The sequence below is a fragment of the Lolium rigidum genome, chromosome 5, assembly GCF_022539505.1.
Source record: "Lolium rigidum isolate FL_2022 chromosome 5, APGP_CSIRO_Lrig_0.1, whole genome shotgun sequence".
Classification (NCBI taxonomy): Eukaryota; Viridiplantae; Streptophyta; class Magnoliopsida; order Poales; family Poaceae; genus Lolium; species Lolium rigidum.
The window spans coordinates 134,293,346-134,314,935 of NC_061512.1; positions in this window are offsets into that span (position 1 = coordinate 134,293,346).

The window sequence follows — 21,590 nt, forward strand, 5'->3', positions numbered from 1 at the left end:
AGTAGCACATAGATAGTAGTGATACAAAACTCATATGAATCTCAATCATGTAAAGCAGCTCATGAGATCATTGTATTGAGGTACATAGGAGAGAGATTAACCACATAGCTACCGGTACAGCCCCGAGCCTCGATGGAGAACTACTCCTCCTCATGGGAGCAGCGGCGGTGATGAAGATGGCGGTGGAGATGGCAGCGGTGTCGATGGGGAAGCCTTCCGGGGCACTTCCCCGCTCCGGCGGGTGCCGGAACGGAGACTCCTGTCCCCCGGATCTTGGCTTCGCGATGGCGGCGGCTCGCGGAAGGTGTCCGTGGTTTTCGTCGAACGCCCCGAGGTTTTTAGGTCGGGGGCTTTATATAGGCGGAGAGGCGGCGCAGGAGGGCTTACGGGGGACCCACACCCTAGGGGCGCGCCCCCTTGGCCGCGCCGGGGTGTGGTGTGGTGGCCCTGCCCCCTTCTCCGGCGGTTCTCGTGTGTTCGGATGCTTCCGGGTAAAATAGGAACACAGGCGTTGATTTCGTCCGATTCCGAGAATATTTCATTACTAGGATTTCGAAACCAAAAACAGCGGAAAACGAGAACTGGCACTTCGGCATCTTGTTAATAGGTTAGTTCCAGAAAATGCACGAATATGACATAAAGTGTGCATATAACATGTAGATAACATCAATAATGTGGCATGGAACACAAGAAATTATCGATACGTTGGAGACGTATCAGCATCCCCAAGCTTAGTTCTTCTCGTCCCGAGCAGGTAAAACGATAACAAAGATAATTTCTGGAGTGACATGCCATCATAAACTTGATCATACTATTTGTAAAGCATATGTAGTGAATGCAGCGATCAAAACAATGTATATGACATGGGTAAACAAGCTGAATCATAAAGCAAAGACTTTTCATGAATAGCACTTCAAGACAAGCATCAATAAGTCTTGCATAAGAGTTAACTCATAAAGTAATAATTCAAAGTAAAGGTATTGAAGCAACACAAAGGAAGATGAAGTTTCAGCGGTTGCTTTCAACTTATAACATGTATATCTCATGGATAATTGTCAATGCAAAGCAATATAACAAATGCAATATGCAAATATGTAAGAATCAATGCACAGTTCACACAAGTGTTTGCTTCTTGAGATGGAGAGAAATAGGTGAACTGACTCAACAATGAAAGTAAAAGAATGGTCCTCCATAGAGGAAAAGCGTCGATTGCTATATTTGTGCTAGAGCTTTGATTTTGAAAACATGAAACAATTTTGTCAACGGTAGTAATAAAGCATATGCATCATGTAAATTATATCTTATAAGTTGCAAGCCTCATGCATAGTGTACCAATAGTGCCCGCACCTTGTCCTAATTAGCTTGGACTACCTGGATTATCACCGCAATACATATGCTTTAACCAAGTTTCACAAAGGGGTACCTCTATGCCGCTCTGTACAAAGGTCTAAGGAGAAAGCTCGCATTTGGATTTCTCGCTTTTGATTATTCTCAACTTAGACATCCATACCGGGACAACATAGACAACGAGATAATGGACTCCTCTTTTAATGCTTTAAGCATTTGACAACAATTAATTCTTTTCTCATTAGAGACTTGAGGATATTTGTCCAAAACTGAAACTTCCACCATGAATCATGGCTTTAGTTAGCGGCCCAATGTTCTTCTCTCACAATATGCATGCTCAAACCATTCAACTCAGTGTAGATCGCCCTTACTTCAGACAAGACGAACATGCATAGCAAATCACATGAAATTCAACAATGAGTTGATGGCGTTCCCCAGTAAACATGGTTATCGCACAACAAGCAACTTAATAAGAGATAAAGTGCATAATTACATATTCAATACCACAATAGTTTTTAAGCTATTTGTCCCATGAGCTATATATTGCAAAGGTGAATGATGGAATTTTAAAGGTAGCACTCAAGCAATTTACTTTGGAATGGCGGGAAAATACCATGTAGTATAGGTAGATATGGTGGACACAAATGGCATAGTGGTTGGCTCAAGTATTTTGGATGCATGAGAAGTATTCCCTCTCGATACAAGGTTTAGGCTAGCAAGGCTTATTTGAAACAAACACAAGGATGAACTGGTGCAGCAAAACTCACATAAAAGACATATTGAAAACATTATAAGACTCTACACCGTCTTCCTTGTTGTTCAAAACTCAATACTAGAAATTATCTAGACTTTAGAGAGACCAATTATGCAAACCAAATTTTAGCATGCTCTATGTATTCTTCACTAATAGGTGCAAAGTATATGATGCAAGAGCTTAAACATGAGCACAACAATTGCCAAGTATCACATTACCCAAGACATTATAGCAATTACTACATGTATCATTTTCCAATTCCAACCATATAACAATTTAACGAAGAGGAAACTTCGCCATGAATATTATGAGCTAAGAACACATGTGTTCATATGAACCAGCGGAGCGTGTCTCTCTCCCACACAAGCATGATGTAATCCAATTTATTCAAACAAAAACAAAAACAAAAGCACACGAGACGCTCCAAGCAAAGTGCATAAGATGTGACGGAATAAAAATATAGTTTCAGAGGAGGAACACTGATAATGTTGTCGATGAAGAAGGGGATGCCTTGGGCATCCCCAAGCTTAGACGCTTGAGTCTTCTTAGAATATGCAGGGGTGAACCACCGGGGCATCCCCAAGCTTAGAGCTTTCACTCTCCTTGATCATATTGCATCATACTCCTCTCTTGATCCTTGAAAACTTCTTCCACACCAAACTTTAAGCAAACTCATTAGAGGGTTAGTGCATAATCAAAAACTCACATGTTCAGAGGTGACACAATCATTCTTAACACTTCTGGACATTGCTCAAAGCTACTGGAAGGTAATGGAACAAAGAAATCCACCCAACACAGCGAAAGAAGCAATGCGAAATAAAAGGCAGAATCTGTCAAAAACAGAACAGTCCGTAAAGACGAATTTTAAAATGGCACCAGACTTGCTCAAATGGAAAAACTCAAAACTAATGAAAGTTGCGTACATATCTGAGGATCACTCACGTAAATTGGCATAATTTTCTGAGTTACCTACAGAGAATTAGACCCAGATTCGTGACAGACAGCAATGCTGTTTCTGCGCAGACAATCCAAATCTAGCATCAACTTTACCATAGAGACTTTACTTGGCACAAAAACATGATAAGGAGAGGTTGCTACAGTAGTAAACAACTTCCAAGACACAAATATAAAACAAAGTACTGTAGCAAAATAACACATGGGTTATCTCCCAAGAAGTTCTTTTCTTTATAGCCATTAAGATGGGCTCGGCGGTTTTAATGATGCACTCGCAAGAAATAGTAGTTGAAGCAAAAGAGAGCATCAAAAGGCAAATTCAAAACAACTTTAAGTCTAACATGCTTCCTATGCATAGGAATCTTGTAAATAAACAAGTTCATGAAGAGCAAAGTAACAAGCATAGGAAGATAAAACAAGTGTAGCTTCAAAAATTTCAGCACATAGAGAGGCATTTTAGTAACATAAAAATTTCTACAACCATATTTTCCTCTCTCATAATAACTTTCAGTAGCATCATGAGCAAACTCAACAATATAACTATCACATAAAGCATTCTTATCATGAGTCTCATGCATAAAATTATTACTCTCCACATAGGCATAATCAATTTTATTAGTTGTAGTGGGAGCAAATTCAACAAAGTAGCTATCATTATTATTCTCATCATCAAATATAGGAGGCATATTGTAATCATAATTAAACTTATCCTCCATAGTAGGCAGCACTAAAAGACCAATATCATCATAAATAGGAGGCAAAGTATCAGCAAAGTAAATTTTCTCCTCAATGCTTGGGGGACTAAAAATATCATGCTCATCAAAGCCAGCTTCCCCAAGCTTAGAATTTTCCATATCATTAGCAACATTGGTGTTCAAAGCGTTCATACTAATATTACTACCAGCATGCAAATAAGATTTCATAGGTTTTTTAATTTTCGCATCAAACAATCCATGTTTTAAATCGGGAAATAGAATAAGAAGCTCATTGTTGTCCATTATGCCAAACTAGTGTAAACAAGAAACAAAAAGATGCAATTGCGGGATCTAAAGGAAATAGCTTCGAGCACAAACACAATGGCGCCGGAAAAGTACTGTTACCTGGAACCGGAGTATGAGTGCCTTTTTACCTTTCCTCCCCGGCAACGGCGCCAGAAAAGTGCTTGATATCTACGGGAGCTTCTATTCTTGTAGACAGTGTTGGGCCTCCAAGAGCAGAGGTTTGTAGAACAGCAGCAAGTTTCCCTTAAGTGGATCACCCAAGGTTTATCGATCTCAGGGAGGAAGAGGTCAAAGATATCCCTCTCATGCAACCGTGCAACCACAAAGCAAGAAGTCTCTTGTGTCCCCAACACACCTAATAGGTGCACTAGTTCGGCGAAGAGATAGTGAAATACAGGTGGTATGAATAAGCAGTAGCAACGGCACCGGAAAAGTGCTTTGCCCAGGACGAGTAAACAAGCGATAGTAATGCAGCGGTAGTAACACGGTAAAAACGATAAACAAGCAGCGATAGCGATATTTAGGAACAAGGCCTAGGGAATAGACTTTCACTAGTGGACACTCTCAACATTGATCACATAACAGAACAGATAAATGCATACTCTACACTTTTGTTGGATGATGAACACATTGCGTAGGATTACACGAACCCTCAATGCCGGAGTTAACAAGCTCCACAATAATGCTCATATGTTAGTAACCTTTAGTGTAAGATAGATCGAAAGACTAAACCAAGTACTAACATAGCATGCACACTTGTCACCTTCATGCATATGTAGGAGGAATAGATCACATCAATATTATCATAGCAATAGTTAACTTCGCAATCTACAAGAGATCATGATCATAGCATAAACCAAGTACTAACACGGTGCACACACACTGTCACCTTTGCACACGTGCAGGAGGAATAAAACTACTTTAATAACATTGCTAGAGTAGCACATAGATAGTAGTGATACAAAACTCATATGAATCTCAATCATGTAAAGCAGCTCATGAGATCATTGTATTGAGGTACATAGGAGAGAGATTAACCACATAGCTACCGGTACAGCCCCGAGCCTCGATAGAGAACTACTCCCTCCTCATGGGAGCAGCAGCGGTGATGAAGATGGCGGTGGAGATGGCAGCGGTGTCGATGGGGAAGCCTTCCGGGGGCACTTCCCCGCTCCGGCAGGGTGCCGGAACAGAGACTCCTGTCCCCCAGATCTTGGCTTCGCGATGGCGGCGGCTCTGGAAGGTTTTCGTGGTTTTCGTCGAACGCCCCGAGGTTTTTAGGTCGGGGGCTTTATATAGGCGGAGAGGCGGCGCGGGGAGGGCTTCGGGGGCCCACACCCTAGGGGCGCGCCCCTTGGCCGCGTCGGGGTGTGGTGTGGTGGCCCTGCCCCCTTCTCCGGCGGTTCTCGTGTGTTCGGATGCTTCCGGGTAAAATAGGAACCTGGGCGTTGATTTCGTCCGATTCCGAGAATATTTCGTTACTAGGATTTACGAAACCAAAAACAGCGAGAAAACGAGAACGGCACTTCGGCATCTTGTTAATAGGTTAGTTCCAGAAAATGCACGAATATGACATAAAGTGTGCATATAACATGTAGATAACATCAATAATGTGGCATGGAACACAAGAAATTATCGATACGTTGGAGACGTATCAGTTACCTACAGAGAATCATTCCCAGATTCGTGACAGCGAGAAATCTGTTTCTGCGCAGTAATCCAAATCTAGCATCACCCTTCTATTAGAGACTTCACTTGGCACAACATTGCAATAAAATAAAGATAAGGAGAGGTTGCTACAGTAGTAACAACTTCCAAAACACAACAAAACAGTAGCGAAAATAAAGACATGGGTTATCTCCCAAGAAGTGCTTTCTTTATAGCCACTAAGATGGCTCAGCAGTTTTAATGATGCACTCGCAAGAAATAAGAGTTGAAGCAAAAGAGAGCATCAAGAAGCAAATTCAAAACACATTTAAGTCTAACCCACTTCCTATGCATAGGAATCTTGTACACAAATAAATTCATGAAGAACATAGTGACAAGCATAAAAGGTAAAACAAGAGTAACTTCAAAATTTTAAGCATATAGAGAGGTGTTTTGGTACCATGAAAATTTCTACAACCATATTTTCCTCTCTCATAATAATTTTCAGTAGCTTCATGAACAAACTCAACAACATAACTATCACATACAGCATGCTTTTCATGATTCACAAACACATAATTTTTATCAAGCTCAGAAATAATAGGATTAAAACTTTCAAAACCACTTTTATCAATAATATAACAAGATGATTGATCAATCTCAAAAGATATGAGACTCATAGATAAAGTCAAGACCTCTCCAATCCCATTTTCATTAGTAGTACAATTAAATTTATCAAGTAACATAGGACCATCATCTAGAGATTTATCATAAACATTTGCCAAACAAAACTCTTTAGTACCATGCATATCGACATCAGGCACAAACAAAGCATTATCATAAGATTTATCAAAATAGCATGGATTATCATAAATAACAGGAGCATAATTATTCTCACAAGTTTTACTCATAGGGAATATTTCAAGAGAATCCACAGGAACATAACATTCATCCTCCTTCGGTAAGCATGGAGGACAATCAAATAGTGTAAGAGATAAAGAGTTACTCTCATTAGAAGGTTGGCATGGATAGCTAATCTATTCTTCCTCCTTTTGTTCATCACTCTCCTCTTCTTTTTCATCCAATGAGCTTTCAGGTTCATTAATTTCCTCCTCTTTTTCATCCAATGAGCTTTCAGGTTCATCAATTTCTTCTTCCACTGGTTCCTGCAAATTGTGAGTGCATACTTGTGCATTAATGAGTCTCTCTTTATAATCAATGATATAGGGATTATCACTGTAGCTTTCTATGCAAAAATTAAAGATAGAAGAGACATAATCTTTAAGGTCCTTACAAACAGCACAAGTTTCATAATTTTTAGACATGAAGGATTCTATCTCAGAAGCTCCCATAAACAAAACAAATTGTTCTACTTCTTCGAACCCAAAATGAATATAGCTATTCCAATTATAGTTCTTAATTAAAACTTCCTCACTAAAGCCACATTGAAATTTAAGATGTTTAGTATCATGTTTAGAGCAACAGTTTATATCATGGCGTTTAAGCAAGATTTTCGCAATTGTATTCAATTTTTCTATCACAGCACTCATAACTTTTCCCGTTCTTGATTCTCTATAATTCATATATAATTCTATAAGCTCCAAATAGGTTGTGGGTTCTTCCATAACAACAGTTTTTAATTTTTCGGTTTTTCAAATTTTTATGGATTTTCGGGTATATGAGGAAAATAAAACAAGACAAAAACAAACTAGACAAAAGTAAACTAAGCAAAATAATACTAGACAGAAATAAACTAAGCACAAATAAACTAGACAAAAGTAAACTAAGCAAAACAAAATAAAATAAAACAGAGAGAGAGGTAGAGTGTACTCCCCGGGTGAACTTATGAGTAGAGCTATGCCTCCCCGGCAACAGCGCCAGAAAATAGTCTTGATGACGCACAAGTATAGGGGATCGCAACAGTCTTCGAGGGAAGTAAAACCCAAATTTATTGATTCGACACAAGGGGAGGTAAAGAATACTTATAAGCCTTAACAACTGAGTTGTCAATTCAAGCTGCACTGGAAAAGCACTAGTAACGGGGGTGATGTGAAAGCAGCGAGTAATATGAGAGCGAGTAGTAATGAGTAACACGACAGCAGTAAGCAGTAATATGAGAGCAATGGCACCGGAAAATAGTTGATACTACTTCCAATGTCATGTAGGAACAAGTATATGATGATGAGAGATGGACCGGGGTTCCCGGCTATCTACACTAGTGGTAACTCTCCAATAACAAGTGTTGGGTGAACAAATTACGGTTGGGCAATTGATAGGATTGAAATAGCATTAAGACAGAACATCAAGATTATTAATCATGTAGGCATGTTTTCCATATATAGTCATACGTGCTCGCAATGAGAAACTTGCATAACATCTTTTGTCCTACCAGCCGGTGGCAGCCGGGCCTTTAGGGAATCTACTGGAAATTAAGGTACTCCTTTTAATAGAGCACCGGAGCAAAGCATTAACACTCCGTGAAAACATGTGATCCTCATACCTACGCCTTCCCCTCCAGTTATCCCAGTTGCTGTCACTCTGGGGCCTCGGGTTCCGGACATAGACATGTGCAAACAACTTGTAGATACAATCTAAGCAATAAGTATAGAGCTTAAATCTAATATCATGCCAATCGGGCCCTAGTGACAAGCATTAAACACAACAAGATTGCAGCAACAATAACTTCATAAACTTTATAGATAGACTAATCATAATGTAACAATCCATCGGATCCCAACAAACACAACACCGATTACATCAGATAAACTCAATCATGTAAGGCAACTCATGAGATCATTGTATTGAAGTACATGGGGGAGAGAGTACCAACTAGCTACAGCTAGAACCCGTAGTCCATGGGGGAACTACTCACGGAGCATGATGGAGGCGGTGGCGTCGATGGAGATGGCTTCCGGGGGCACTTCCCCGCCCCGGCGGCGTGCCGGAACAGAGATTCTGTCCCCCGAATTGGAGTTTCGCGATGGCGGCGGCGCCCCTGGAGTCTTTCTGGAGTTTCGTCAATTGGTGTCGAGGTTTTAGGTCAGGACGGCTTAAATAGGCGAAGAGGCGGAGTCGGAGGGGCCACGGGGGTCCCACACACTAGGGGGCGCGCCCCCTGGGCCGCGCCGCCACCACGTGTGGGGCCCCTAGGGCTCCCCTCTGGTCCCACTCTAGCTCTCTGGAAGCTTCCGGGAAAAATAAGGTTCTGGGCGTTGATTTCGTCGAATTCCGAGAATATTGCCCGAACAGCCTTTCTGGAACCAAAAACAGCAGAAAACAGCAACTGGCCCTTCGGCATCTCGTTAATAGGTTAGTTCCGGAAAATGCATAAAAACATTATAAAGTGCGAGCAAAACATGTAGGTATTGTCATAAAACAAGCATGGAACATCAGAAATTATAGGTATGTTGGAGACGTATCAGCTCCCGCCATAGAGGACAAGGACAAGGGTGAGTTAGAAGAGGGAAATGCTTCGGCATTACCCTCCTCTACCAAACCCTTCAATGGTGATAACTTAACCACTATTCAAACTCCCATTGCATCTCCTAGGGGAACTAGTGGAGGTGATAGCTACAATCGAGTGGCTCCGCCTTTCCTATCTCCCGATATACCGGTTCCCCATCCTCATATAAACATTCGGGGCGACCCACCTAAGTTTAATGTTAAAGATTTTGATACATGGAAATTTGAGTTTCGTTCTCATGTTCGCAGTGCCTCCAATGAACTTTGGAGAATCATCTTGGAAGGCTTAAAGTCCTACAACCCCGACAAGTTGACTAGAAGAGAAACGGTTGATAATCAACTCAATGACATTGCCTTGCACATGATTCAAACTAGTGTGGGGACAAAGGAATTGTCTCATGTTCGGAATTTCACCACCGCCAAGGAAGCTTGGGATGGTTTGGCCGCTAGTTGCATTGGAAGTGATAGCATGAGAAGGAACAAGTACAATTCTCTTCGGAATCAAGCCGAAGGATTCATGAGGCTACCAGATGAAGATCATGAAGTCATGTATGGAAGACTTCTCACCGTTGCTGATGCTTTCCGGAATGTGGGTGCCACCCACATCAATGACTCTTGGATCAAAGATAAGTACATCGATTGCATGATGCCATTTGAACCCATTGATGTCAAGACTCTTGTTGGGAGATAATGCTTTTCCTCTCTCACTTCTCAACAAGCCGTGCACGAGATGCAAGCCCTCAAGGTGCTCAAGAAAAACTCTCATGATTCTCACAATCGTGCCATTGGAATGTCAAGAGGGAACAATCTTGTCTTGACGGTCAATTCCGTAGAAAGAAGTGAACCCTCAAGAACCATATAGGACATCTTGGAGTATGTCCTATCCGGAAGACTTGGAACTCCACTACAATGATCACATGGCCTTCCATGCAAAATCTTTTTGGGTTGATCCATCCAAGGCCAAGGAAGACAACATCAAGAGAAACAACTCAAGTGGGTCCACTAGCTTGGGTCCAAGATCAAGATCATGCTACAATTGTGGTGACAAACGCCATTTCATCGCTCAATGCCCCTATGAGCATAGGGAAACTAATGGTGGAAGGCTCATTCCCAAGGACAAGAGCAAAGATTCAAAGGGCAAAGATTCAAAGGCCCCCAACAAGAAATTATATAACAACAGCAAGAAGGGCAAGAGGCCCTCAAGGATTGTGCTAGTGACTAAGGAAGAATATTATTCCGATGAAGTTGAAAGTTCTAGTGATGATGAAGAAGAAAGCTCAAAGGAAGTGGCCGCCATTGTCACTACCAACATTCCCTCTTCATCTCTCTTTGAATCCCCCAATGAGAATCCTCATATCAAGAATGCACATTGCTTCATGACAAAGTCCACCTTGGACACATCTATTGTGCTATCAACTCAAGAAGAATATACATCCGGAGATGATGATGTTGATGATGAAGAAGATGCAACCTCAAATGGATTGGTTGCTCTTGCCTCCCTCTCCACTAACTCTTCGTCACCAAGTGAATCCCCCAATGAGGTCATTCATGTGGCGGAAGAAAGTTGCCACATGGCTAAATCTTCCGAGGTATCATCTCCTAACCCCTCTATGCCTAACATATCAAATGATCTAGGGGTTGATCTTGCTAGTCTAAAAGTGAAACAAGAAATGCTAGATTTTGATGAGTTCATTTTTAACTTAGTTTTTTTTTCAAAGTTTTTATGTCCTTTTTATGTTTTTCCGAAGTATTTATATGTAATTTGTGCTCGCCTACAAATTTCTTCTATCTATTAAATTAAAAACTTCCCTCAAATCACACGCGCGCCGTATCTCGGGAAGACGATGCGAGGAGGACGAAGATCGGCCTCTGTCGCCGACAAGTCGGGGCCGCCAGACGATTCCCGCGCTTTCGTTTCGTCCGGAGTCTCCGGACGCTCCCCGGGGGGGGATGACCTGGGCTCTCCGGATGGATGAAAACTCAAATCCGGACGAAAACGAGGAATGTGGAGCGCGACTAAACCGTTTTCGTCTCTCAAACAACTTCTTATTTATTGTATCTTTCACACCACATAATCTTTGAACTTGAAAATTTACAACTAGAATATGGGGAAAATATTTTGGATTTTTGATGTAGTGTATATATATATTTCAAGAATTCATTTTTATTTTTAAATAATTTGAAATTTTAAATTGCACAAAAAGTTTTCGAACTATTTGTGTCCGATTCTATTTGTTATTTTTGAGTGACTTACAAAAAATCAAATCAAAATATTACATAATTTGAGAGATATAAAAAAGAAAAAATCAAAAAATATGGGGGTGCACAGAGCGCACCTGCTCTGTCACACTTTTCCCGAGGCTGAAGCGATGCAGGACGGGGTGCACATTTGCGCGAGCCGGAGGCTCAGGGAGCGACGCAGGACGGGGAGGTGTCCGAGGATGCCACGGCCGGCGTGCCTTCACCTGTTTATAATCTCCTCAACTTCTACGACTACATATTCATGCAAATCGATGGCTGCCAGATCGGATTCCATATGTGCTATTCGTATATTCTTTGTTTCTGACGACGGAAATATTTTTTTCGTTTCTCTGTCCACTTCATTGTTTACTGCATATTGCTATTGGCTTATTACTCATTCCATTCCACATACGATTGTGAAGCTGCTAATTCTATTCCCTACCATTCACCTTCCAGGTCTGAATTGATCCCATTTTCCTCCCAGATCCTAAGGCTGGTCATAGTGGTAAGTATCATACATATGATACTTGTGTATGATACTATTTTTATAATGCTTAGTATCATGAAATAGTATCATAGTCATGCTATATTTATTGCTTTTTAGAATCTCAATGCAAATTTGTGCACAAGATTTGTTTGGCATTAACTTTTCTCGTGACATGCGCTATGATATAGTATCTATCTATGTTACTCTAATCTTCTCTTTCCTCCTTAATTAGCTGTTACATCAGCATTTTTGTGGGACCAATGTGCATGATACTAGCTATGATACTAGCACTATGACCAGCCTAAATGACTTTCTTCATAATATGTTTTGTTCATTACATTTAGCACCAGCTAAATGTTCCAGATATTTGTTTGGGCATGCCATTTACATACTAATTGATTCATTGTGTTCTTAAATGCATCGAGACATGGTCCATATATTAATTAACAAAATGATAATTTTCTAATGTTTAGGCTGCTCATAGTGGAGAGTAACTTAGACTAGTAACATATGTTATGTTACTAGTCTAAGTTACTACCTTCATAGTGGGTACTAACTTAGATGTGGTGTCATGCAATATATTATTAATTATGTTGTAGACTCATATTGCTTTGAGATGTGTGATGTTATGGTAACATAGCTGGTTACCACCTCACTCTCTTTCTTCATTTATTAGTATGCCATGTCATCAAAATGCCTTGATATGTGTGATGTTACTACCTATGTTACTCCCACTATGAGCAGTCTTAATACTCGCATTGTGGGAGTACTGATCATGTATCATTTTGTAATATTTAATACTGATCATGTTCACTGTTCCTATAGGATTAATAAAAAATCAATCGAAGCCTCCATACATATTGTTTGATGACATGCAAATTTAAACATATCAAAAGATGTTTTTTTTTAATGTACCACCGTAGCAACGCACAGGTTTTCTGTTAGGAATGTGCAGCATTGTTCAGGGATGACTGACGGAGCAAGGTACCAGCCCAATTGACAAACTATGTGTCCGGCTATCCACTACCCATAAATAGCAGTCAATTTGAACAACAACAAAATGCATGTAATTGTTCTTTGTCTCATCATACAGGATCAAGTTGTGAGAGCATGTCTAACAGACCCCTTAAAAGTGTCAAACCCGTATAATAACCGCCGAAATACGGGTTTGGGCTCTACCCGGTCGTCTAGCAGGCCCCGTAAAAATGGCCCCCGCGTCGATTTTTCCCGGTTTCGATTACGGGGCGGGTCTTCGCCCCCTACTTGTGCGGGGTGGGAGCGGGAATAGAGAGCCAAACCAGTATCCTCCCCTCCACTGCGCACGAAGGGTTTCAGCGAAACCCAACCGCCGCCGCCGCCGCTCGATCTCCTCCGCCCCGCTCTTCCCGGCAACGACGCGGCCGGATCCCGCTGCCATGGATCCTCCGCAAGGGCCGCCGACCGCCGGTGGTGTGGTTGATGTCCCCGTCGGAGGTCCGCCAAACGCTGGCGACGTGTCGGCCATGATCTCCGTCACCATCCCGTCTAAGAGGAAGAGGTTTCCGAAGCAATTCTTCGAAGCCCCTGCGGCGGCCGTAGCTCCACCGGCCGCAACCCCGCCGGCTGCCAAGAAGGGGGCAGGATGAAGACGAAGGCGGCCGGGCTGAGGGGTGCCCCGCAGTCCAAGGTGAAGACAAAGGCAGTTAGCCGCGCGCCTCCACCGTCTTCCAAGGCCACGGCCCCTCCTCCCTCCGTTCAATCCGAGGCGACGCCCGCGCCGCCGCCACCCACCATGGACGTAGACAAGGTGTTCGATGTTGAGTCCACAACATCGTACATGGACATGCTCAACGAATCGGCGGTGGATTTGGACGCGGCATCGATGCATTCGATGGGGAGGGCAACGTCGAAGAGATTGATGACGAGGAGGAGGATGCGGGTGACGAGGAGGTGGTTGAGGTTGATCCGGCTGTCGCCGGTTCTTCCTCGACGCCGAAGCCACGCACGGCGAACTACAGCGAGATCGAAGACGCGATCTTGGTCCGTGCTTGGAGTAAGGTGGGGATGGATGCGTGCACCAGAGTGGACCAAGGCGACAAGCGCTATTGGCAGCGCATCGAGGATCTCTACCACCAGCTAAAGCCTCGCACCAAGAGCATGGCCGATAGATCCTACCGCTCCCTTGAAGGCCGATGGAACATCATCAAACCAGCTTGTTCTCGTTGGAGTGCTGCCATGGATCAAGTAGCCCACAACCCCCCTAGTGGATGCGTGCCGGAGGACTATGTAAGTTTTCCTAATTTGTTGCTATCCATAGTATGTGTTGATGATGTGCAAACATCACATAATATTGTTGTTGTGCAGCCCAAGTATGCTCAACAGAGGTACAAGGACATGACCGGCTCCAAGAACAAGGAATTTCAGTTTCAACATTGTTTTTCCATTCTTCAACATCTTCCTAAGTGGAAGTTGAGGGGCAGCGAACCAAAGTGCAAGAAGGAGGCACTGCTCACCATGGATGATGAAGCGGAAGACATGAGTGCGAGAAACACCGGCAAGCCCGAGGGCAACAAGAAAGCCAAGGAGAGGGTGAAGGTAGAAGGAGAAGCATCTAGCTTCCGGGAGAAGTTGGATCAACTCATGAAGTCTAAAGAGGCATTAACGATGAAGACATTGGAGACCAAGCTCCTCATCACCGAGAAGAAGAAGGTGAAGCTTTGCAGGATGGAAGTAAGGCGGGAAGATGCCAAGGTGAAGGCCGAGCTAGACTTGAGGATGATCGCACTCAAAAAAGCCAAGGCCATGAGAAGCTCTTGGTCGAGGAGAGGGAAATCATGATGATGTGCGTGGACGAGGATCAACTGGCATGGTGGAAGGAGACCAAGGCGGACATCATGGCGAGGAAGAAGGTTGCGCGTGAAGCTCGTGCTGCAAGTGGTCAAGGTGAGTCTCCGGCGAGTGGTGACGCCGCTGGCGATGGACTCGTTGATGGTTGATCACATTTGGGAACTTCTGTGGCTTGAACATTAGCTATGATCACGTTGTAATGTTAAAAATTATAAATTATGCATCACATATTTTGAATGTGCTATGTTTGATCTGAAATTGTTGTGCAAATTGTTGTCTAAAACCCTGTTTTGACGGGTCGGCAACTCGTCCGAGCTAGCAGAACCCGTATCTCCACCCCGTAAAATAGAAGTGAAAACTGAATACAGGACCCTTTACTCGCGTTTTAAAGGTCCTTTACATGCTCGGAGGAACTCTAACAACAAATCTATGGAAGAATTCCGCAGTTCGAGATGAGTTTATTCCTGTATGTACCATTGTACCTTGAGCTGCTGGAGGAAGAGGACGGAGGAGGCGTAGGCCTGGAACCCGTAGGAGAGGTGGAACCCGTGATCGAGGAGCCCCACAGTGCGTTCCTCGCACCCTACGGCGACGCGGTCGCCCGAGCAGCAGGTCCTATCTCGGCTGGCACTGCCAGAGCGCCTAGGCCGCGCCCGACCGCCTTCGCCTCGAAGAACTCGAACTTGCGCCACTGGTACATGCTGGGCCGAGGAGAGACGGAACGGGAGCGCGCTGCCGGTCAGCCCAGGTAGGATCGATCCCCGCGCCGGCTGGAGGAAGGGAGGGAGAGGATAAGCGGATGCTGATGGGGGGAAGACTCGGCGGCAGAGGCCAAGTGCGGTGGACACGGGAGGGGGGAAGCCGCGGCGTACCGGAGGAACACGCGGTGGAGCTCTCAGGTGCGCCGGACGTTGTGGAGATGGGGGGAGTACGCGGAGGAGTGGACAGCTGCGGCTGACGGCGTGGAGACAGGACGGTGCGGCAGATGGCCTGGGCGCAGCGGCCGGCGGCGAAGTATCGGTCGGGGTCGAGCAGAAAACGAGGGAGAAAAACAAATAACGGGGACGGGCCAAAGCCAATCGTGGCCTCGTGGGTCGTTACTTGAGAACTCGACCCCCAGCCGCCGGCAGCGTCGACGCCAGGCAGCTGTTCACGTTCTTCCCCAACCCTGCCGCTTCTCAACTGACGCAAATGTAAGAACTTCCCTACCTCAAAGCTTCAGTTCGTCCCCTATTTAGCATGTAAAACAAGAGATTTTCTTGTTGTGCTGTCCCAAAGTTTCACTATTACAGATTGAAAATGTTATGTTGGTAGATGGTGTATTGGTGTGTGTCCCTGTAGTTTTTCACTCGAAAATGTCGTACGGACTAAATAACTCTAGCTTACTCAACCTATGCAGAAGCTACGTGCTTGCCATTCTTGATTTGCTACTAATTGTCTGGTAAAGTTGGTGTCTAATGCAGAGATGAATTTGGATTTGTACACTGCTTTCTGGTACTGTTTTTGGTGTGTATCAAAGAATAAGAGATTTTTTGATGTATTTTGCAGATAATATCAGAATCTAAGGAAGCGGTGAACCGATTTGTACTTGCGGATGAGCTGAACGCACGGGAACTTGCCCTTGCGGATGCATCCCCAACCATTGGCAAGTCAAGCAAATCCAACAAATAAATGGGTGTCCAACAACTTGTACTATCTCTGTGTAATGGTCAACTTCTGGCTTTTGAGTTTGAGACTGTGAGATTAAGACTTAATATTTGATATTTCTATGAGTTGTGATTATGAGAGTGAGACTAAGAACTAATGTTGCTTATTTGCTTTGAACTGTCACCTATTATCTGTGTCTTGCTGCTATTTTGTGCTCCAGTACGGCAACATGTATGATGTGGTGTTGACATTTGTTGGCTGCCATTTGTGAAGTTACATGTTGCTGCTATTTTGATCATCTTGTTATGCAGCCATTTTGTATATACTTACCCTGCCATTTCTTTTGTTTGGTCTATATGGTCATGACCGAAGACCGGACCGAAAAGACCGAAGACCGAATACAGAAAAACCAAAAAGACCGAAGGTAATATGGGTAGTATTCCTAGATGACCGAAATTTTTAATGACCGAAAAGACCGGACCGAGCAAACCGAACAGACCGAACGCCCGGGCAGACCTATGGGCATGCCCGACACGGCCTTACGCGGGCCTGGCAAGGCACGGCACACCAAGGCCCGTATATACACGGATCGTGACATGTCTGTGGGCCCCGTGCCAAGCTCCCAGGCCCCAGCACGGCTCCTCTGCTTCACGGGCCTGATTTCTGCCCTCTTAGCTTGAAATAGCTTGGAAAAATAGAAAAAATCTGATTAAATATAGAAAAAATTCTTTCTCTATAGCTTGCTAACAGTGAATGGATTAATTAAATGAGGAAAAAAATGTCATATGGGATTTAAAAGAGTGAGCTTTAGTTGCTGCATCATCAAAACCGTCCATCCTCACATAAGGAAAAGGAAAATGCTTCGATTCCTCCGAACGATAGCACGCTCGCGTACTCTTTTGCGCATGCCACACATCCTCGCACCCTCCACCAGGATTTCTCTCTCAACCTTAGACTGCTCATAGTGGTAACATCACACATCTCAAAATATTTTAGTGATATATCATGACATTAATTGAAAAAAAAAAGTAAGGTGGTAACTAGCTATGTTATCATAACATCACACATTTCAAGACAATATGAGTCTATAACATAATAAATGACAGTATGCATGAAACCACATCTAAGTTACTACCCACTATGAAGGTAGTAACTCATGTTACTAGTCTAACGACATACTATGTTACTAGTCTAAGTTACTTCTCACTATAATCAGCCTTATCTTTTTATTGCTTTTTTTACACCCAATCGCACTGATGCGTCTCTAGTTTCCTCATGGCCAGAGGGCTCACGCCGCAGCTCCATGGTCCAGCTGATGCTCTGCATTTACTCCACCACCCACCACTGCTCGCTCCCTCCTTGAGCTATCCCATGCCTCGCTCCATGGCTGCTAGCCGAAGTTGTTGGACGCTGCTGCTGTAGAGGTCAACGGTGCTTGCTGGGAGCTGCAGGGCGCGGGGGTCGGACCTGCACGTGGCAAGGGGAGGCAGATGTGCCTAATCTGCAAACGAAGGTCGCGGTGCTTCATCGTCCTGCCGCCGCGCGCGTGTCGCTGCTGCCAAGTTGGTCCGCCGCAGCTGCATAGGTGGTTCGCTATTGTTACCAAGGTAGTCTGGTGCAGCTGCGTAGCATGGGTACGACTTCTGCAAAGCCTGAACACCGGCGGTGCCATGCTTTGTAGGCAAGCCGTCAGTGCTACAAAGCTAGGTCGTCGGTGCTGTGAAGGCGGGCTGCCGATGCTACGACGGTGAGCCGCCACTGCTCCGAAGAGAGGTCACTGGTGCTGCGAAGGCGAGCCACCGCTGCTCCGAAGGTCGATCGTTGATGCTGTGAAGGTGGGTTCTCGTTGCTACCAAGGCGAGCCACCGGTGCTACAACGGTGATCCGCCGCTGCTACGAAGCTGGCCTCCAGTGACCGCTACTCCAAAGCTTCCTCCGCCGCCAGCTACAAGACTATACTGCCACCATCGACATGTGCTACAGAATTTTTTGTCTAGGGGGTGTTCAACGAGGGGAGGCAAGGGAATTCTTTTTGGAGACGAAGGGGTCATTGTGTGTGGTGGGTTCATACCACGGGATGGGGGGAAGCGACAACTGATGTGATCCAATGGATCAATTCGATGGTCCTCTACCCGGAGGATCAAGACGCGGGATCGACCGGGGGCGCTCAGCGTTCTCCTAAGGAGGAACGTTCCTCCATTAATTGCACTCCAGCAATAACACATCATCGCATCCAGAACTTTTGCACCAAGCTCGCCACTCCTCGACACCATTCTCTTCATATTCTAGTTGGAATCAGCCAAGTGTGAGAGTGTGGAAATGACATGGGTGTGTGAAGAAGAGAGTGTGAAAAATGAGAGAGTCATCTGCCCTTTTATACCGAAAATTTGGCCAAATTTAGACAAAAATACCTTGGTCAGCAGGCCTGAAATACGAAAACTACACTAAAAATGAAAAAAAAACTCCGCCCTACCCCCTCCACAGAAACCTAGGGCACCTCACCCTGGACAGCCTAGCTAATGATCCGCTCCACGTCCCCCGCTCCCTTTCAAAATTTGAGAAAATGCTAGCTGCCCCAATCCCCAACCCATCAGCTCCACGGGCTAACACGGTCCCTCTTAAGGCACATGTCATGTTGGCCGAACATGGGTCGGGCTTTCTGCTTAGGTTCGGCACGCCGGCGTCACGCTGGAATGGCCATGTTTGCTTGACAAGCAGTAGACAAGGGGCGAGTAGTCGTTTTAGGATGCAATTACACTCATATTTATTATGATTAATAGCTTAATGATGAGGTTATAAGGGAGCCATTGCAAATGCTCATCTTGAGGCCTTCCCACCATGCACATCATGGAGATCCATTGGTTCCTATTGATGGGGTCATCGACGAACACTGATCTATTGTTCGTCGGCTTTTCAAACAGTTTTATGGCGCTGAATCTGTTCCACAACTCAGCATGTCAAAGTAAGAATAGAATGGAAGATTCCTACAACTCACCGTCTTTAATAAAATTGGGTGTCATCTTAACACAACAAAGTTCACCATCACATGAGAGCGTTAGTATATACCACCTCATCAAAATATATAGGCCATGAGAAGTTTATATGCACTAGTTGCCACAAAATGTAGACCATCATCAAACCATCACCTTCATGCCAGCATCACCACCCACATGCCCACAAGAAACCCTAGCTCTACAGAATTTAGTAGTGCTTGGCCACATGGGCCCCTAGCAAGAGGGTCATGCATGTGCTGCTCATGCATGCCAACAATGTTGGCACCCTAGGCGTTGTTGTCGACAAGGTAGCCGCGAGCTGCCACAGGAGAGTCATTGGTGAAGCCTAGAATGTATATGACTCACTTGTAGAGGTAAAGGTGCATGTACGTAGGCTTGTTTTCCTAGTGGCATGTGCAACCTCCTTGATAGTGTCAGTCATGCTGGTGAAAGTGAGACTGATTTCCGGAAGAATACTTGGGACTAGATCTGAACAAGATGGATTATATTACCTCGAAAATGCATCAACAACACTTGGTGGTGGAGTTATATTTTCAGATTGTGTTGTAATCATTATGCCACTGATCATGTTCATGTTTAAGAGTTGTGAGTAGTTCCCATGTTCTAGAGGATGTCATAACCATGATTTCTATTTAATATGAGTTGAGTATTTGATCAAGTATTGTACGCAGTCTGATGTGGTTCTATATATGATGGTATTATGCGAACATCGATTACATGATACTTCACCTATGTGAGCTCATAGCATTGCATCTAAGAGTAGGGAAAAGAGGAGAAACGTAAAGTGGCACAAATCATGACCCAAGTCTCTCATACTTGGAATAGGGGGTTATTTATCGGAAAGCAAAAATCTTAAGCGACGGTTGGACATTTGTCTTAATATATCATTTGCTTGCTTATAAAATGGCCTTAGAATCAATCACTCAGGGTGTAATCTCTCACGTATATGGCTACACCTATCTTAGTTTCTGTCCAAAATAGGAATTAAACTTGACAACATGCTCATCACATTCATATAGAAATCATGTGCTTAATTATCCGTGTAGACCTTGGGAACGCTTGACTCACATGAGTGAACAACTAAGCTTGTCCTCTTGCTGCATAATGAATTGGTATTTCTCTGAAAAGAGTTTGATACTTTCGTCACTTTACTATTTACATTTTACCTTTCTTGTATTATACTTTTCAGGAAACTATACAACCAAAACACAAAAAAGCCTTTGCAACTTCAACTGTTTTCTATTGCCATTCTAGTGAATCATTTCCTTACTTCGCTGTGGATTCGAAACTCTTACTTATCGAAAGTACTATAATTGATCATCTACACTTGTGGGTTATCACGACCTTCAAGAAGAATCTATATATGCACACTCTTCCTGGCTTAGAACTGCTCAAATCTAGGTAAAAGTGTTGAGATTGCATCGCTCTTTGTATGGCTAAAACATTCTGCCATAGCATGGTTTATTGCTTTAGACGATCCACTATTCAAATGAAATATAAACAAATCAATGTCGGTCACACATTGTTTTAGAAGCATGATGGAGACACGATGGTTGTTCTAACAGATATGTTGATGACATCACATCTAAATAAAGAAGGTGAAGAAACACTTAGCACAAGAATTTGAGGTTAAAGACCTAGGATTGCTTTGATATTTTTTTGGGAACTGACATATGTCGAAGTACAAAAGGTATTTACCTATCTCAAAGGAAGTATGTTCTAGATTTATTGTCAGAAACTGAAATGTCTAGATGTCGTCCTGCTTCTACTCCAATTGAATCAAATTATAGTATCACCAAAGGGATGATCTCATATAGATAGAGAATAGTACCTGAGGCTAGTAGGACTAATAGGACGTTTAATTTACTTGTCACAAAACCGCCCTGATATAGAGTTTGTTGTAACTGTAGTAACTCACACTTGTACAAACTCGAAAGTTAAGAGACGGCCCCCTCAGTCGGTTTCCACCAAGTGTAGGAAAAAACGCTTCGGTTATCGGCCCTCAGTCAGTCACGATTTCTCGCCCATCTTTAATACATTTAGAGCCCGCTATAGCCTTTCCCGCATGGTGCGGCTAACTGCATTAGCCCGCTAAAAGGTGTCAAAGTCCTTAAATAGCCGGCTATAGCCAGGCTATAGCTGTTTTGGGAGGCCGCGGCTATATCCTGTAGCCGGCTATTTTAAACATTGCCCTAAACTAAACTAGACCG